Raw genomic sequence first — 18088 nt, forward strand, 5'->3', positions numbered from 1 at the left:
GATTCACTGCAGAGAATGGCAGCAATTCAGTCATTTTTGGTGACCTCAGATTTCTGAAGAGCGCAGCTGGTGCTCGGCAAAACAAGTGCGTCCTCTGACAGGAAGAGTCAAAGACGTGCGTGGAGGGAAGGCCACTGTCCCCTGGACCAAGGGGGGAGATGAAGGTGTTACCTTCTTCTCTTGATGAAGAGAAGGAGGTAATGCCTTCCATACCACATAGCTGTCTTGGGCAACAAAGATTTCAATTCCTTTCCCAATTAGATGACTGTTGCAATTGAAAACAGGCAAATCCACGCCTTTTTTTTCCAGCCTATTATGAAAAAATGAGGAGGTGTTTCTGATGGTGATAGGATGGTCAGGTGGCTTGGAGATACAGCCTGAATCCTTGGTTCTGTTGGAAGGAGCTGTCCTTCACCAGTGTCTGCACTGGTGACAGGATTTGGGGCGTTTTCTGTATTTTACCATCCGTTAATCTCGGGAGGGGACTGGGAAAGAAAGCATCGCTGATATTTGCAGTACAGCTGAGAATTGCCAATGAGCAGCTGTAAAATAAGAACAATTTTCCCTCATGAACTTCCTGGTCGTTTGCAGCTTTGGTGGCAGGTGACGGATGGCAGTGTAGCTGTTAGGGCAGCCAGACAGACGAACAAATGGGGAAAGCCGCCCTGCCGGAACAGACGTTCCTTTGCACAAACAAGTTTGGAAAGATCCTCTGACTGGAGTGTATAACTAGATCACCGTGTTTAATGGCTCTGACTTTCATGTCAGAGAAATCAATAATTTTGAGAATGGAAAACTTCTTAAAGTTACTTTTACTGTTGTTCTAATTTAATCAATTAGAAATACAAAAAGCACCCTACTATGAAATAATTAAAAGTGACAGGCCTGTCATAGGATTTTATTCTATTTCTGTCTCTTTCAAGATACAGCAAGAAGATTATTTTAATGAAGTAATGAGTATTTTACTTTGTAGTGATGTTTGGAATAGAAAAGTTCAATGAAAGATTGAGAATATATGCTCAAGTGAAATTGAAATGATAAATATTGCACCATTATGAAATAAGTCAATTTTTAAGCTTTCCAACCTTTGATGTATTTCTTTAAAAGCTGATTTTTTTTTTGTCTCTGAAAGTAGTTGTAAAGGCAGTACCTCACTTGCTTGAACATGCTGTTGCCACCCGAACCCTTGCAGTGAATTCTAACTCCAGCTGTCATCCTCTGCATCCCACGGGTGTCTGTGTGTGGGTTTAACCTCTGCTGATGTGCATGTCTATTGCTCTCTTTGAATGTGCTTGCTAAACACCTGGCCTGTGGAGAAGTTCCTTTGTTTTCTTAGGAATGAGCACAGAACTTTGTAATTTCTGTTGCTGGCTTTGGTAGATGCTAAGCTTGAGAGCAGAGGAGCAAGGTCCAAAGGATTTACTTAAGGATTAAATATTTATATTGTATCAGGTTTTTCAAAGAGCTCCCTACTTAACTGTTCCCATATAAAACAATAAACGAACCTGGCCTTAAAGAAAACATGTTCCCTTAACACTGCCAAAAGATTAAAACCAGTATTTTTAGTATATACTTGGTGACAGAGAAAAAGCCTGGCTCCTCAGCATGTGTGAAGACAGTCTGAGGCTTGTACAGGTTCTGCCAGTGGTTATCCAGCAAATTTTATTTCTAAATAGATGCCTTTCTGACTTGTGAATTAGAGGAACTGTAAGTCTAGGCTTGGATTAGTTGGACTGATTGACTCAGAACTGTTCCTAGGCCTGCCTGGAGCTTAGCTCTGGGTGGAGTTTGGTGCCTCCAGAGCAGCTTCACTGACAGTAAACGTCAGGCTTTTCAACCTTCTTGAGCTTCCAGGTGAATGCTGTTAACCACCCTTATTTTCTGTCTGTTATGTGTCTCCTCAGCATGTATCCTGTGTTCCCCACCCTTCCATGCTTCCTGCCCCTCCCTGGCTTTAATGCAGTATCAGTGCTTAATTCTGCACAGTGCAGCAAGCTTCCCTTCCCAATGCCCAGCCAAATTCATCCCATCACCCCTCACTGAAGAGAGAGGCAGCCTAAGAACAGATTTGATGCTGCGTGAGGGATTTGAAGGAAACATCACTCTGGTGTTACTGTGCTTTAATATTATTTTTAAGATGTACAGATTTTTCTTTTGCCACTCTTAAGCTCGGTGAAATCTGTGTACCAGCTCTCTGGGAGTAGCAACAGCCAAGAAGCCGGAGGTAAGGGCTTTTTTTGATGGCTTTAAGTGTGCCTTAACCAGGACAGGTGAGGAAGTCCTGTTTCAGATGATAATGATGAAGTGTAGATTGCACTTTAACACTGATTTCTATTGTTACCTTTCTAAATTAACTGTGGTTTTGGAGAAAGAATGGACAAACCAGTTCACACTGTGTGCAGCTGCACTGGCAATTTTGGCTGCTTCAGTTTTGGAGTTGGAAGAAGGTGTTTACATAAGTCTCAGCCACTACAGCTACAGAATTGTCATACCTAATAGTGGAAAGTCATGAGTCTTATTATCATCCTCTTCCATTTTTCTGCTTCCAAAGAGATCTAACACTTTTAGAAGCTGGGTGCTTAGTGATGTCCTTTGAGCTTATTAAGTTTGCAGGACAGGCTCTTTTAAGTGGTCATTCTGGTACAATTAGAAAATCAGTACTTCGAGTGCACAGAAAAATGCTTTTTTTTCTGAAGACCCCTCAGAGGTCAGTGCCTTTACTTGTCCTCCCTTAACCCACGAGCTCCTTTTAGTACTCAGCAAGCTCTGGCTGCACTTGTAGTCACCCTCTCTTTTCCTCTCCGCTCACCATGTGGCCTCCTGCACTCTGTTCACAAGTTCCCTGGAGGACACAGCTGGTGTGTTAAACTGTCTGCTTGGTTAACAATGCCTTGTCCTCTGCTTCTCACTCCAGATTTGTTCCTCCTTCAGTTTTCTCTGGAATCCCTCCTTAGAACCATAGAATTGTAGAATATCCGAAGTTGGAAGGGACCCACAAGGATCATTCAGTCCAGCTCCTGGCTCTGCACAGACACCCCAACAATCCCACCCTGTGCATCCCTGAGAGCGGTGTCCAAACGCTCCTGGAGCTCTGGCAGCCTTGGGGCCGTGCCCATTCCCTGGGGAGCCTGTTCAGTGCCCCAGCACCCTCTGGGGGAAGAACCTTTCCCTGATACCCAGCCTCACCCTCCCTGACACAGCTCCAGCCTGCAGGATGCAGTCTGATTTTTATTAATTGCCACAGCAACTTTACTCAACAATTGCTCAGCGTCTTCAGCAACTCCAACCGCTGCTTTCAGTTTCTCTATTTGAGCAGCTAAAAACAAGGTTTTTCTCATAGCTGGGCAGCAACTAAAATTGTTTTGCATATGGTTTGCTTGAAGTTTCTTGCCTTACAGTGTTCCTGTTATGTCAGAGGGAATGCACCCAAACCCAGGTGCATCCACATTCCAGCCTGAATTACTAAGCACTGAATGAACACTGTAGAAGAATGAAATCCACCAGAGTGGATTTTTTCTGCTCCTTTTTTCCCCCCATGTGATTTCTGACTGTCTCCTTTGATCAGAGTTCTTACTCTTTTATTAGATTAAGCAATCTAAATAAAATACAACACTATTTCTCTACCTTACAGTGATGCAGTGAGCTGGAAACTGCTGTGTATGGCTTGGATTAGAAAAGGATAAAAGGCAGGAGAAGTTAGTAAAAATCATAAAGCTTTTTTGGGTTTGACTTTGTGGAAGGTTGTCCAGAAAGAGTGCAATGACTAGAAATAGAGTCCAGTTGTTGTTGGGTGTATTGTTGTTGGGTCTAGTCTACCAGAGGCCATTCTTGAACTAAGAGCCCTATCATGAAGTTAAATTAATTATTATAGTGCATATTGTAATAAATACTGCCAGCTGCCTTGCACCTTTAACAGTTCTGAAAGTAGATGGACGTACTGTCCCTTATTCTTTAACTGTGCTTTTATGTAGGAAAGTCAGAGGATGAAAATCAAAAGCTGCAGGGTGATATGAAATAACTTTCTTAGCAGCAAAAGATGCATTTTGTACATTTTAAAGTAAATTAATTCAAATCTACCATAGCTATTCAGGCAGCTATATTATGGTACAATTTCTCTGCAGTCTTTTACAGAGAACCCAAGAATTCTGAGTTTTAGCTATGCAGGTTTCCCACTTCACAGGGCTTTTAAATATTGCGTGTTTTCTGGTTTGATTTCATGAAGAAAAGTAAAAAAAGGCTAGATCAGGCGGATTACCCAGGAAGCAGCATTGCCTTGAAAGTCCTTTACAGCTGCCTCTGGGAATGCTCTAGGGAAGCAGCAGTTCCTCTATATCTATTTTAAAAGTGAAATATTTCAGAGCTAAGGGAAAAAGCACTCAGGAGAGGGAAAGAGATCTGCAGAGGAGGAGAAAAAAGCCCAGAGCAGCATGAGTGTGATGGAAAGACAGAGAATGATCGAGACAAGTAATATTTCACAAAACAAAGACAAAATTTATTTTTATTTATCTTTTGGTGGTCAGGAAAATATTTTCCCTTAAAGAACTTTTCAAAACACCCTCTCAAAAACCAATTTGCTAACCAATGCCTTTTTATTTTTGTTTTGTTGACACACCAGAATATCTTCAATTAAACAGTCTTTTCTTTATATGGTATGTATTTGAAACTCTCATTCATCTCTTATCTAGGTGCTGATTTATTTCTTACTTTGTGTACTCTTTCCTTTTCACTTTTTGGCCCTTTTGGGGCTAGTGTCAGTAATAGTAAAGTAGTATTACATAGTCACTCTGCTCTTGCATTTGAGACCTCAGAGCTAAGGGCCAAATACTTCTTGCTCCTCATGTTTTCAGTGGGCAGAGAGAGGAGTGTCCAACAAGGAGAGTCGGAGTCTCTTTCCATTGTTTTTTTGCTGTCTTTTTTTTCTTTTTTTTTTTTTTTGTATTTTGGGCTCTCCCCATTACTGACTTTGAGTGACAGCAGCAGCCAGAAGGAAGAGCACTTGGCTGTGCATGGGAAAGAGCCACTTCTCATCCTGGCTTCCCACAGAAACCTTCATGGAAGTATCACTGGAGTGGTAAGGTTACATTTGAGGTTTTCATTCTGATAAAACAACATTTCAAAAAGATGTAAAAGTCTGCTCCCAGGGCGAAAGGAATAGAGCAAACCAGCTCACAGGCTGTGGCTTCCAGAGAGCAGAGACAAAGCCTTTTTTTCTGAATCAGTCTCCCTGCTCGGACACTCCCTGGTTTTAGTCATTCAGTAGCTATTTGGAGGCTTTCCCAATGCTGGAAAGATAAAAATGCTTGGTTTTGGTTGTCATTAAGCAGGCAGTGTTCCCTTGATGAAAAGGAATTGTTTTCTGGGGAGCAGGTTGAGGCAGGAGACTGAGACATCTCAGGAAAGCCTTTCTGGCCAAAATAATTATTGGGCTTCATGGTAATCTACTGTTCAAAACCAGGAATTGTCATATTCAGAATCTAGGTGTTCGATTAGTACACCAAAAAAAAACCACTGTAAAGAAGTTGCATAACTCCATGAAACTCAGTGGTCTTGTAAGTACTTTTTATTTCTTTCTGGATAGAGTTCTTTATATAGCTTGGAAAAATTAGCGACATGGAAAAATTAGCTGTATTTGTATGTCTGTAATGTCTAAGTTGCTTTTGCCTAAGCTACAGGATGATTTGTATTGAGTTTTGATTAATTTTTTTTCATCATCTTCATTAGTGCTAATGAAGGCTGTTTTTAAGGCCTGTATTTGGGGATATTTGCCAGAGGCCAGCACATCATTTATAGCAAGCAAAACTAAATGCCAGCCCAACAAAGAAACTGAAGTTCAGCTCTCCTTTCCCCTTTTATGTGTTTGTTTTCTTCTTCCTTGTCTTTTTCAAAGGAAAAATGCCATGAAATGTGGTTACAATCAGAGTAATATGAAACACAAAATTACAGAAATACAGAATGGTTCATCTTCCACCTCTGGAAATTTCTTTCTTCTTGCCCATCCTGAAGATGGTCTCGACATTTGCCTTTTATCATCCATGGGTCTGTTCTCAGTCTCCATGGTGTTCCCAAAAGACCAGATTGTTTACTTCCAGTGACATCAGCAAATTCATTCAGGCCCCTTAGATGCTTCCCATCCAGTGCTACACTCCCATCTTCCTGTACCAGGGGTACCACTTTGCTGCCTCAGATTCCTCTATGAGACACAGGCACCTGAGAGGTCTTGAGCCCAGACTTGCAGATTCATATTTTCTACACAGATGTAGCAGAAATTAAGAGAATTTCCTCTACTGAAGTTACAGTTTCTGTCCAAATACCTGTGAATGGACATCAGGACTTAGGTAATTTTGCAAGAAAACAAAGAAGTGATGGAACCCCGGTTTTCTTGCATCTCATGCATCAGTGTTTGGCATTTTTGCAAATAATGACTTATTCCCCTCAAACTGGGCAAAACCAGTTGTTACTTCATCAGATTTTTTCAAGGGTTTCATTATACTGTAGTATGATAAGTGATTTGCCACAGTGCATAAGCAAAGGGGAGCAGAAGGTAAAATTGAGAAAAAACAAAAGAGTGATAATTAGAAAAAGAAGACCTATTTCAAGTACTTTCACATACTGTATAAAAATACACAATTTTAAATACACTTCCATGTGGAGTTGATCTAAAGCAGCTTGAAAAACGGAGAGTTTCATTTGACCTTTAGGTTGCAGGAAACCTGAAGTGGTTTTAAAAAGCTCGTGAAGTTTTGGTTGGTTGTTTTTTGTTTTTTTTTTCACTTCCAAGGTGAAGACTTTTACCTTAATCTCTCTTTGCAGTTCTGACTGCTTTTCCTTCTATGATTGTGCTATGCCAGGAGAGTGCAGTGCCTGGAGCATGTTCTGCCCTAGGATTCTCCAGCCTCTGTAACTCGTGATGCCCCACTGACGGAATGAGCAGTGGATTTTATGAGCAATCTAAAACAATTTTTACTTTCTGCACAGGCACTCCAAGGAAATTAGGCGTTCACAGAGGGTAATAAAATGAAGTCCACCATTTGTGGCATGATGGTGAGAAGGAGGGAGGAGGAGGGCTGAGAAAAAGGCAGATGCTGCTCTGTGGTAAACGGGCAGGAGAAGCCTCCAAGCTGCTGAAACATGAAATGGAGGTGAACCCAATAAAGTTTCATGTATTTAGACAAAGGTGTTGTGATGCTTCCCTGTGAGGGAGGACTGTAATTCCGTACCTCATCTCGCTCTGATAACAGTCAGCAAATCAGAGAGAGCTTTTAAAGAACAGCTTCTAAACAAAATGATTTGACTGGGAAAGATATATGAGGAACAGTTTAATAGTAGAAGGCATAGCAAGCACTGATTGAGAAGAAATGAGGAGGAGGAATAACTAGAGCTGATTTAAAACTTGGCATTTCCTTCCCTCAGGGAATTCTCCTAACTTCAGCATTAATCTTTATGTTGGACAGGAATAAAAAATATAAATTGTATTTTCTGTGCTGAGATGGAGGATTATGAAAATTTTGGTTTTGAAAAGGGTGGTAAGGGGGTTTTTTTAGAAGACCAACTTGACATTTTGTCTTCCCCCACCACTTTGAATGAGTCCTGGGAATGGCAATTCAGAGATCTCTTCATTGATCACTGTGAGCTGGGGTCACTGACCAAGCATTTTGCCCTGGTGAGTGGTATTGATGCACCTCCTGCTCTGCATCCAGAGGGCTCTGGCAGAGTGGAGGTCACAGCACACGCCAGGATTTTACATGAGAGTGTCTCTGTTGGGAGATACAGCCTGTCAAGAGGCACAACTGATAGTGATAATGGATTGTAGGTTGTGACAAGGGGGAACATTTCCGTGTTGTTGTGTGTAAGAAATGGAGGAAGGTGGTATGTGCTCTCAAAGGAAAACCATGACACATGTGGTGTTCTAGGTAGAAAAGGGAAAGTAAAATACGTCGTTTATGGAAGCTTACTGAGATGACAAGTAGGTTTTATAATAAGAGAAAAGCAGGACATTTATGCAATCCTTTATAAAGCTCATGTTTAATTCAGCTTTGCCATGATGAACTCCAGATCAGCAGGTGTGCTTCATCCACTGGCTATACAGCAGCCATCAGCTGTTATTCTGCAACAGATACTTCTGTGAAAGGGGAATTTATTCATGTGGAATAGGATTTAATTGGGATGCTCTTTATGTAATTTTTTAGGGAGAAAAGGCCTCCATAGGAGCTCACAGAAATTTCTCTCTTCATTGAGAGTCTATGAAACACCTGCCCTAGGAGTCACAATAACAGGGGGAAAAAAAACCCCAGTTAGCTCATTTGAGGCGTCATGCTCCAAAGATAATCAAACTTGACTAGTTTGATTAGTTACATGACTAGTGTTTAGCCTGTGGGCTAAAGTGACTCCTGCAGGGGAAATGGAAGTTCCAGTGGATAGGGAATAATGAAGTGCCAGGAGCTCGGGGCTGGTCCCTCCATCCACAGCTGTGTTTGGGTGGTCCGGCATTCCAGCAGATCTTGGGACCCTCGTTAGAAACAAGGGCCCTTTCCTGGGCCTTGGGGTGAGGAGGTTCCCTGTGCTGATGCCAACAGATGGGAGACACAGGGTGGAGATCACTGATCTTTCTTTCCAAGGTGTTTCATGCCCTTCTCTCCCACCTTCCTCCCTACAACAATGCCCTGGTAGTCAAGGGAGGCTGGTTTCCATAGGAGGTTAGAAGCTGCTCAGTCTGTTTGCTTAGGATTGTGGATTAAGGTCCTTACAGTAACAGCAGCAAACTCTTCTTGTATGACTTGACTGTGTCAATATTGTCCTTTGTAAGTGGGAGGGCAAGTTGCATGAGTAAAACATACATATTTTCACTTGGACTTTACAATGCTTTTTGAAAAAATATGTTGGATACTGCTGAGATAAGTGTATTCCCTATGGGGAGAGAAAGGAATTTTTATTTTTATCCTGTGTTTCTTCTGCTTTCTTGCTGAACTGAATGATTTTGCTTTATGATAGGGCACAGGAAAGACAGCCTGAGATCTGTTCGCTCTGATATGTGGAGAAGAACATGAAAGCATGATACTAGGCTATTTCAGTGAAAACAAAGATATAATAAACTCTGGAATAAAGGGGCTGTTTTTCCTAGGCATTAGGAAAGCAGTGTCAAATTGTCTTAATAGATTATGTTGTGCACAGTAGGTCTGCTCTCAGAGGCTGAAACCTGAGCTATGCTGGAGCTGGTCTGTGATAAAGTGACTTACCTTTCAATTCAACTGAAAATGAAAAACGCTAAACGCATTGTGGAAAGAGCAGGGTACATCTTCTAGAAATAGCTGTCAAACAAAAAGCTCACCTAGGCTGCAGCGTCAACTTGTCTGTAGCTGTTGCAATTCTTTTTGTGTGCTTCATGGTGTGCCATGACTGCATGTGTCCTTAGAGCTGTTTTATTTCCTAATACCTAATGTCTTCTACTGCAAACCTTACAGTACCTCCCTCATGACAAACAGAAAGGAGGGGCTAGCTGATCCCCACACTATGCAGTAAATGTTCCCATGTTTTCTGAGAGTTTGGCTGACTTTCTGGACCAAACTAACTGCTTGTAACTTTGGTAATAGCTGATATTTTCAGGTGACTCATGTTCCTAAATCCTTGCCCTGTAAGTGGTATTAGACCTTCTCTTCAGTGTTGGGCTCGGATGTTCTCTTTTAAGTGATCCTTGGTCCTCACTTTCCCACTTCTGGCTGTGACTCTCTCATAGAAGTGATTGATTAAGGCTGATGGTGGCTCTCAGGGATTTCTTTTATTCCTTCTTGCTTTGTGGCCATGGAGGATCTGTTCCTACCATAAGTTTCCCTGTTCGGAAGACAAAAGTGCAAGTTGGACTTAAAGGTCTTTTCCATTCTAAACAAAGTTATGATTCTATAAATAGAAAGAAAAGAAGGTCTTTGAAGGAGAATTAGTAGAGTATTGGCAGAACATCCACAAGGAGATAGAGAGGTAGTCTGAAATTATTTGAGGCATCACACAAATCCTGGGGAAAGTTGTTGTAACTAACGATTGTTAAATAGTAAAACTGGAGTACTTGCTGAAAAATGATAGATGAAATGTTCCTGCTGAGAGGCCAGTGTTTCACTGTGGGAAAGCTTTGGCAGTGATACAGGACCAGCCAATTCTTGCTCTTTCCTGCCCCTGCTTCTCATCCCACTGCTGCTTCACAACACCCTCAGCAGTGCTGACACAACTCTTTCTCAAGCCACATCATAAATCAGTCTGGTGTATTTGTTCAGTTCACAACATGATCCCACAAGATTTCTTCCTGCACGTGTAAGGGGACAGGAAAAATGTGGCCTGAGTTGCTAAAGGTAAAAACTTCTGGAAAACCTTAAAGCTACTGCCAAACCCTCCGTGTTTAGGCACAGTACATTTTGAGTTTCATAAAAGAGAGCAGCAGAGGATTGGGGTGATTTTACATCATCCTGTGAATACACTGCATTGATTATCTTAGGCTTGCTGTCAGACTTGAAGAGTGGTGAAATTAAGGCTTACGAATGTACCCATTTAGTAAATTAATTGGCCCAGCCTCTGTCTTGGAGTTAAACTACAGGTGATGTAAATCTGAAAGAATCAACCGGCTATAAGAAAACTTCACTGTAGTGTGAAGATGATCTAAGAATTTCAGTATCACCTGTGGCCAGTGCTGTTCTGTACAGTGATTAGTGCTGCTAATAGCTTTTATGGAGTGTTTGGCACCTGGCAAGCCTGGCATCCCACAGCCAGCTGGGAAGCCTGGCAGTGCAAAGGTGTCATTCTTCTACTTTCCCTTGAGTTCACCATTTGACTTCTAGATCACTAGATAACATTTTTCATCTTCTGTCACTGTTTCTAAGATGATGTACTTGTTCTATGAAAGACTTACATTATGTTCTTTCTGGCCTACTGAACACTGTGACTTTCTAACCTGAATTTGGACCCAGAAGTTTTCCGAAGGGCGTGAAAATCTACAAAAATGCCTGAGTTGAATTTGTAAGAAGCAGATCATTCCATCTTCTTAAACTTGATCTCTCTATATTTGAAGTTGGGGTACGCAGGATCACTGTATTGCATTTATTCTTCAGCCCCTCAACTTGTATGTCTTGACAGCAACTAGTTTATCCTCTGTGTTTCTAGGAGTTTCAACTAGATGAAATAATTCCCGAGTAAGTATCATCTGAACAAGATTTTTTTTCTCCCAGCACAAATCACCTACCATCTCCCTCCTGTATCTATGCTTAAACTTCCTTCTGTCAAAAGGCTCACACTGCATTCTCAGGCATGATTTCTTTCCCTTCTGGTTATTAAGGACTTTCTCTCTTGCAGGACATCTCTGCCATTCAGTTGTTATAATCCAGGTTTATTGGCATGCATTCAAGTACAAGATCAGAGAGGAGGGATGTGGTGGCAAAAGCTATGATGGATGTGGTGGCAATCTCCCAAAACCTACACTGGCTTCCAGTGCAAATTAAGGCCACCTTGATGCACTGTTTACTGTGGTTTCAAGCACCCTTCTGATAAAACAGGCATCCTTGGGTTCTACTGTTTCTATGACTGCCACCTTTTTTCTCTTTTCATCCTGTTGGAAAGGGGTCAAGAAAGAGACTTGGCAACCATTTTAACAGAGAATCTCTGTAGGGTGTGAGTACTCAGCCAGGAAAAATTTTCAGGAAGCCAAATATACTGAGTTTCAGGTTGTTTTGCAGTGCCAGTGGGGGGGAAAATATGTTTTCCCTAAAATAGCATTTTGTGCTACAGAGATTTCAAGAACTAAAATTTTGAGCAGAGTGAAACACCTCTCCTGCTTTTTCTTTGCTCTCACAACAGAGAAGTTGTTTTATGCTATTAAACTGTAGAAAAAATATTGGTGCTGCTACCATGTACTAACATCTACTACTTTCCTAAGAGGTGTAGTTGAGTGGGAGCCCTAATCTATGTGCTAATTTTACTAAATATTTCGGTACTGCACTAAGTATCCTGCCTCAAAGACTGCTCTTTGGCAAGGTCAGTGTATGTTTTGGCTGTTTTTTCTTTCTTGGGGCAAGCCTAGTGGGGCTACGTGCTACTTATTATGTCCCTGCCCAACTGAGTTGTGTATTTTGGCAGCCACTTTCCAGCCTGGCAATCCGCGTGTACCTCACGTCAGCCCTTCCTAATAGGACTCTTATCTGGACCTAAATTAGCAGGAAGAAATCCAAAGGGAGGGATAGCCAGCAGATGTCACAAGGCTTAGAGGTGAATAATACATGCTTGAAGAATGTGGACAATAATTCAGTGGTGACACCAGCAAGAGAACCCGGTGCCTTTTGGCTGCTGTTCAGAGAAGCAGGGATTTGTAAAAGTTTAGTTGCTACACCAAGTCACTTGGTGTTTGTTTTCACAGCATCTCCAGGGTTTGAGACTGATCCTGTGATTGCACAGATCCAGGGAGCTAAGAGACCTGGCTTAAGATGCAGATCTTTTGTATTTCTGCGTGATGCAAATTAATTAAGAGAGGGAGATGTGGCTTGTTCTGAATATCAAAATTTAAAATACACAAAACAGAGAGGTTTAAGATGGAATGTGCCTGCTTTGCATGTCTTAGTGTGATGGAGTGAAAAGTGCCAAAGCAGCTTGGTAGTGCTTCAGAACTAGTAACATTGGCTTGATATTTCTGTCTTCAGACTGTGGGCTTTGTCTCCAAGGTCATGAAGTCATACAAAAGTTAAAGACAGCATCATTTCTTGGAAAAATAAAATAAAAAATTATTATCAAAAATTGAGTAATAAGTTATTTTTTCTCAAATGATACGGATAAATCCTGCCTTTTAGATGGGTCCTAAATACCTTCACTGTGGTACATAGCAATTTTGTGTCCCTACAAGAATGGAAAAGGCTTAAAAAAGAGAGTAATTAGGAGGCATATATATTTCTGTACCTCTTTGTGCTCCATGCAGCTATGCTAATATACCAACTTCTTGTGGTCCTGTGTGTTCTCAGGGCACATGTAGTCCATCCAGTGGCACTACCACTAGACAGGCTGCAGGGATTGGCATTGGATTGTTCCATGGAGTTGGGCTTCCTGAGGTCTGTCAAGTCAGCACACATACCTCATTTTCAGGTTTAAAATTAATTCAGAATTTAAACTGAGTTGACTTTAAGAGGACTGTGTGGGATTCCCTAGAAATAAGAAGGATTTCTTTATTTTATTTTATTTTATTTATTCTTTATTTTACAGATCATGCTAAGATGAGATTGAGGGGTGGGTGAGCCAGCACTGCAAACTTTGTGGGTATTTTTCTTTATCAAATAATTAAGATATTGTTAAATAAATTTAAAAGTAATTTAAAAACTTTATTCTCTATAGGAACATGGAAATTCTGAATGCAGAGCTTCTTAAGGGTGAGAAGGAAGTGTGTGGTAAGGAAAACATGTACACTAGCTTGAATCTGGCACTGATTACAACAGGATTATTCAAGTACTTTAAACTTAATTCAAAGTTTTCTCAGATGTTTAGAACCAAATCATCATGGAATTTCATCTTTCCATTCCCTGTTTGAATGTCAGTGCACACAGAATGTGTTAGATGACATTGGTACAGTCTGACCATCCTTTTCTGATGCTGCACTTATGTTTTATTCAGTGCTGGATTTTTTTTGAACTTCTGTAAATGTGCCTTGTCATCTCTCATCAGCTTGTCTTCTAAGTATCGGAGAGGAGGGGAAGAAAAAAATTGGTCCCTCTATGTGCAAAAGGAGGAAAAGTTTTCACTGTGCCAGTGTGTGCCAGCCAAGAGGCATTTTCTATTGACATTTTATTGTCTCTTCTTTCTGGAGAAGTGTGTTTCAAAGGCTCCCAGTGCTGCAAAGCTCTCTGCTGCCTCATTATTCAGAGCTGCTGATGTGAAGAGGAAAGTTCCTTAATGCAGCTTTCACTAACTCCAGGGAATTCTCTTTAGTTTTCTCTTCCTGCTCTTTTCCCTTTATCTGAAGAGTAAATGTTTGTGTTTCTTGGAGGACTTAGGGCAGAAGAATCTGCAGGCTGTGCTGCCTGTCTTCCACAGAAACCGAGGAGATTTTAGGGGTAGATTTTCCTTGCAGTTCGTGAAAAAATGTAATTTGGTAGGATATCATTTTGATCTTCTAGTTTGGCTTCTTCCGCATCTAATTATCAGTTTCCCTCCTGAATCCACAGTTTTGTCTTTTTGCTCTTGAGTGAGAGGAGTAACTGCATGGCAAAAAAAATCAAACAGCAAATGACAACCCACCAAGAACCAGAACAACAACAACAAAATATGTTTTAAAATTAACATATGTACTCGATAATGATGAAATTGTAATACTGTAACAATGACTTTGATGAAATCAGTGTATCTTACAGCATATATGGTCTTGCTGGTGTGCTCTTTGGCTTGTGAAATGGAAGTTGCTTCTGATCCCTGTTGTAGTGTGACCTAAACAATCTCAAGGAATTAAACACAACTCTCCAGAAGACGACCAGGAAGGTATTTGGTTGGCACTGCATCATTCACTCTAATTCATTACCAGCCCCTTGAATGGCCTTGTTTCTGATAATGGGAATAATAAAATACATGTTTACGTCTGGGCTATATCAGCGATCATTAATTAAGGTGTATAAAACAAGGATTGAACAAATACAGTACTGCATTAAAAACGTTTCGAGCAGCATGAGGGAGGGATAAACATTGCTGTGGTACTGGTGAAAGATTTTGTGAAAATGTTTGCAGTAGAATGAGTTCTGCTTACTTGTAACTGAGTTTCAAATAGGGGAAGAGCTGATGGGGGTAGAAAAAGAAGTGTTTAATACATTTCTAGGTGCAAGTAACACCATGACTTCTGTGTTTTCTTGATACCTTCTAAAGGTGCAAACTGCACCTATAAAATCTGTTACAAAATATTACGGCAGTGGCTGTCAGCTGCTGTGAAGTGAGATGCTCTAGGTCCATTTCCCATTTCTTGGTGAGCTGTGTCCTGCTTGACCAAAGCCTGCTTTGGTCAGCACCTGTGTTAGCAGACTGCGTTGCTAGCTATCCACAGCACGCCAATGGGCAAATGCCGTGAGAAGGATGAATTTTCCAAAGCATGGGAGGAGACCCTTATAGGTGGTTTTTAATTTCTTTCCTCTATCGGTCTTGGTGTTTAGGAAACTGTTTTCTGGAAGAGTTCAGTTTTTGCTTCATCAGTGTTGCAGATTGCCAGGATATCTTCCAGGAGTAATTTGGCTCCGTGTGTTTAGAGATCTCAGAACTATTTGAAGTTTGAAGCTGCTGTGGGTAACTCTGGGTGTAGCATGGTGAGGAGATCTCTTGGACTGGCATTCTCAGTTCACTGTGAGGTGCATCCTGGTACAAGCTGAATGGAAAGTCCTCCACAAACACACTGATTCAGATACTAATCACAGAGTCCTACAAACTCTGCTTTTTTGCTCTCTTATTTTTTCTTACAAAGGTACATTTTGCAATCACAGCATCCAAGACACGTTCACCCTGTCCATGCTCAGTGGGTTTTTTTCAGTTTTCCACTTTGATCAAACAGTGCTTTACTCTATCTTTACTCTGGAAATCCTAGAAGCTACTGTGGAGCTTCATATTAATACCTGGCTTGCTTTCATATGGCTACTGAAGGTTCTGGGTTAGCTGGGCTGCTTCTGTATTCCCTGTCAGAGTTTCCAGAGAAGAAGGCCTGCCTGCTGGGCTTGAGATATCAAGGAAAAAGAAAACTGCAGACTCTTAGGATAACATTTGCTGTTGGAAGGGGCCAAGGCCAAACCAGTAGTCTCTCTGGGCACATGTCACCTCTTAAGCTTTCATTCCCTGTCCCTGAGCTATCCCACATCCTCAGGAGGAGCAGCAGGGATCACCTGTGGATGTAACTCCATGTTTCTCTTGCTAGAAGCACTAGATTGAGGATTAAAGAGGTTGGGAACGCATCCAGACAGGGGCAGTCAGACAAAGCAGTGGGAAAAGTCTACCCAGAATGGAGAGGTGAAATGGGAGGCAGAAACACACGGAATCTGGGAAGTGCCTTCTGTCTCGCTGGCTCATATCTTAAGAACTTCTACACCTGATAATTTTTCTACACTGTACATATAAAGTCTAATTTTTTGCTGCTGCCTTTTCCTCATCCTCTGTCCAGAAGCCCACAAGCCCCGTACCAGTGTCTCCATTGCCCCTTCCCAGCACTCCACCTATGGATCCTTGTAGGAGGAGGCAGCCTCCTAGGTTCTCCTCACTGTGGCTTCTTGCTTTTCCGAAGGAGGAACGAGCTGTTTGTCAGTCCATCACATCTGCACAGTGAGAGTCATGACATGGCAGCAACCAGGCTGGACCTGCCTCAGGTCTGCTGCTGGAGCTGCCCTAGTCTCTGCACCTTGTGCTGCCTTCTCAGTGCCAAGGACTTCCAACAGCAAATCTGTCAGTGTGTCATGGTTCTGATTCCAGTAGTGCCAGAATTGTCTTCAACAAACGGGGATGCAGGGAATTACTGGAGAGCTGGTCACAGGTGCTGATTTCCCGGCTTGCTGCAGAATAAGCCAGCTAGCAGTGTGCAATAACCAGTGTAAAATTCCCTGTGGACTTCCTGGAATCAAATAGTCTTTGGTCACACTTCTTCCCTACTTCTGAAGGGTTTGATCCTGCTTTGGACAGAACAACTTTGCCAGGTGCCATCAAATACTCTAAGCCTGAAAGATAGAGAAATACAGGGAAAATGAAAAAAATAAATGCTTTTTCTTTGATGAGGGGAAAGGCAAAGCTGTGGTCTTTCCATTGATAATGTTCTCTTTCAGGTTTCAGTTAAAAAATCCCAGCCTGCGGATATCTTAAATCCTTGGGTTTGAAAATAAATGTCTATATGTATGCTTTGCTATTAAATTAATAGTACAGACTCTCATATGCATCTGGTCATCCTTTTAAGACTCTTCTTGGTGGGAAATATTTCAAGCATTTTTGTCTTTCAGCTCCAACCAAGACAAGAGTACGGTTCTGGACTGCACTTCTCAATAAAACCCCAATATAAAACTACTCAGACTGCTGAGCTTGGCTTCCTATTGGAAAGAAAAATAATTACTGTTACTTAGTTAACCTTAAATCTATGTCTGAACACAGAAGGTAATTTTGTCCACTCTGTTAGATCTGAGATCTAAAGTGTGAAATTTCATTTCAACTTGCTGCCACAGGACTGCTAAACTTCTTAGTGCAGTCACCACAGCTACTGTATTATCTGAACTCATCAAGACATTTCCCTCACAACATGTCAAGAGCTTCTCAGCTGATAAGTGGTTTCCTCTGTCTTAAAAGGAAGGTACAAACAAATTCAGATGTTATGGAAGGATAGAGGAAAAGTAATATTTACCCTGTTAGAGCTTATAAAAGTTCACAGTGTGAGGTATTCTGTGGCCACTGCCATCATGGTCTTGATGATCCAAAAATGGATGAGACTCAAGGAAGAAAGCAGTTGGCAGAGTTTTCTGTCTTCAACATAAACCCAGTTTTCTGTGCGTGCACTGCACAAGTACACATGTATTCATTCCTAAAGAAAAGTCTCCAGTGAAAAAGCCTTTATGCTCTGGGAAATCCAGACAGACTGAATCGGGGACTCTGTGGTCATTAGAAACTGGGAATGGTAAATACATGTTGTATCTTTGAATCCCTACAGCTGTCTTGCTTTCTTTAAGCTTGTGCTATTCAGCCAATTATTAATTATTTTGCATTTGTTTTGAAGCTTAATACAAACAAAAATACACATTTATAGTGATAAATCTGCACAGGATTGTGTTTTCTGTTTACATATTCCACTGGACATAGCTGTGGGGAAAAAGTAGTAAAAATAGAAAGGTAGCATGGCTTAGATAATTGTTTGGTTTTTTAAAAGCATGGTCATTAGGGGGTCATCACTTTGTGTTCCTGCACATTGTCCTCAGTTTCTTTTGTTGTTTTCCGCAGGGTTTTTTTTTTAAGGTTTTCGTACGAAAACATAGAAATTCGGTTTCATTTGATTTCATTAAGACTTTGGAGCGTTGTGCTTAGATATTTACCTGACCAGGAGCACTGGATGGAGTGGCAGTAGAAAAAGGGCAATCTCGGGAAG

At 41.3% G+C, this 18088-nt stretch overlaps 1 protein-coding gene across 3 annotated transcripts in view; it reads left to right on the top strand.

The window, feature by feature from the left end:
* The window catches only part of FAR2 (fatty acyl-CoA reductase 2), a 123655-nt gene that overhangs the window by 34003 nt on the left and 71564 nt on the right, over positions 1–18088 (top strand). The window lies entirely within an intron of this gene.

Source organism: Corvus moneduloides, chromosome 4 (assembly GCF_009650955.1).
Source record: "Corvus moneduloides isolate bCorMon1 chromosome 4, bCorMon1.pri, whole genome shotgun sequence".
In the NCBI taxonomy this organism is placed as follows: domain Eukaryota; kingdom Metazoa; phylum Chordata; class Aves; order Passeriformes; family Corvidae; genus Corvus; species Corvus moneduloides.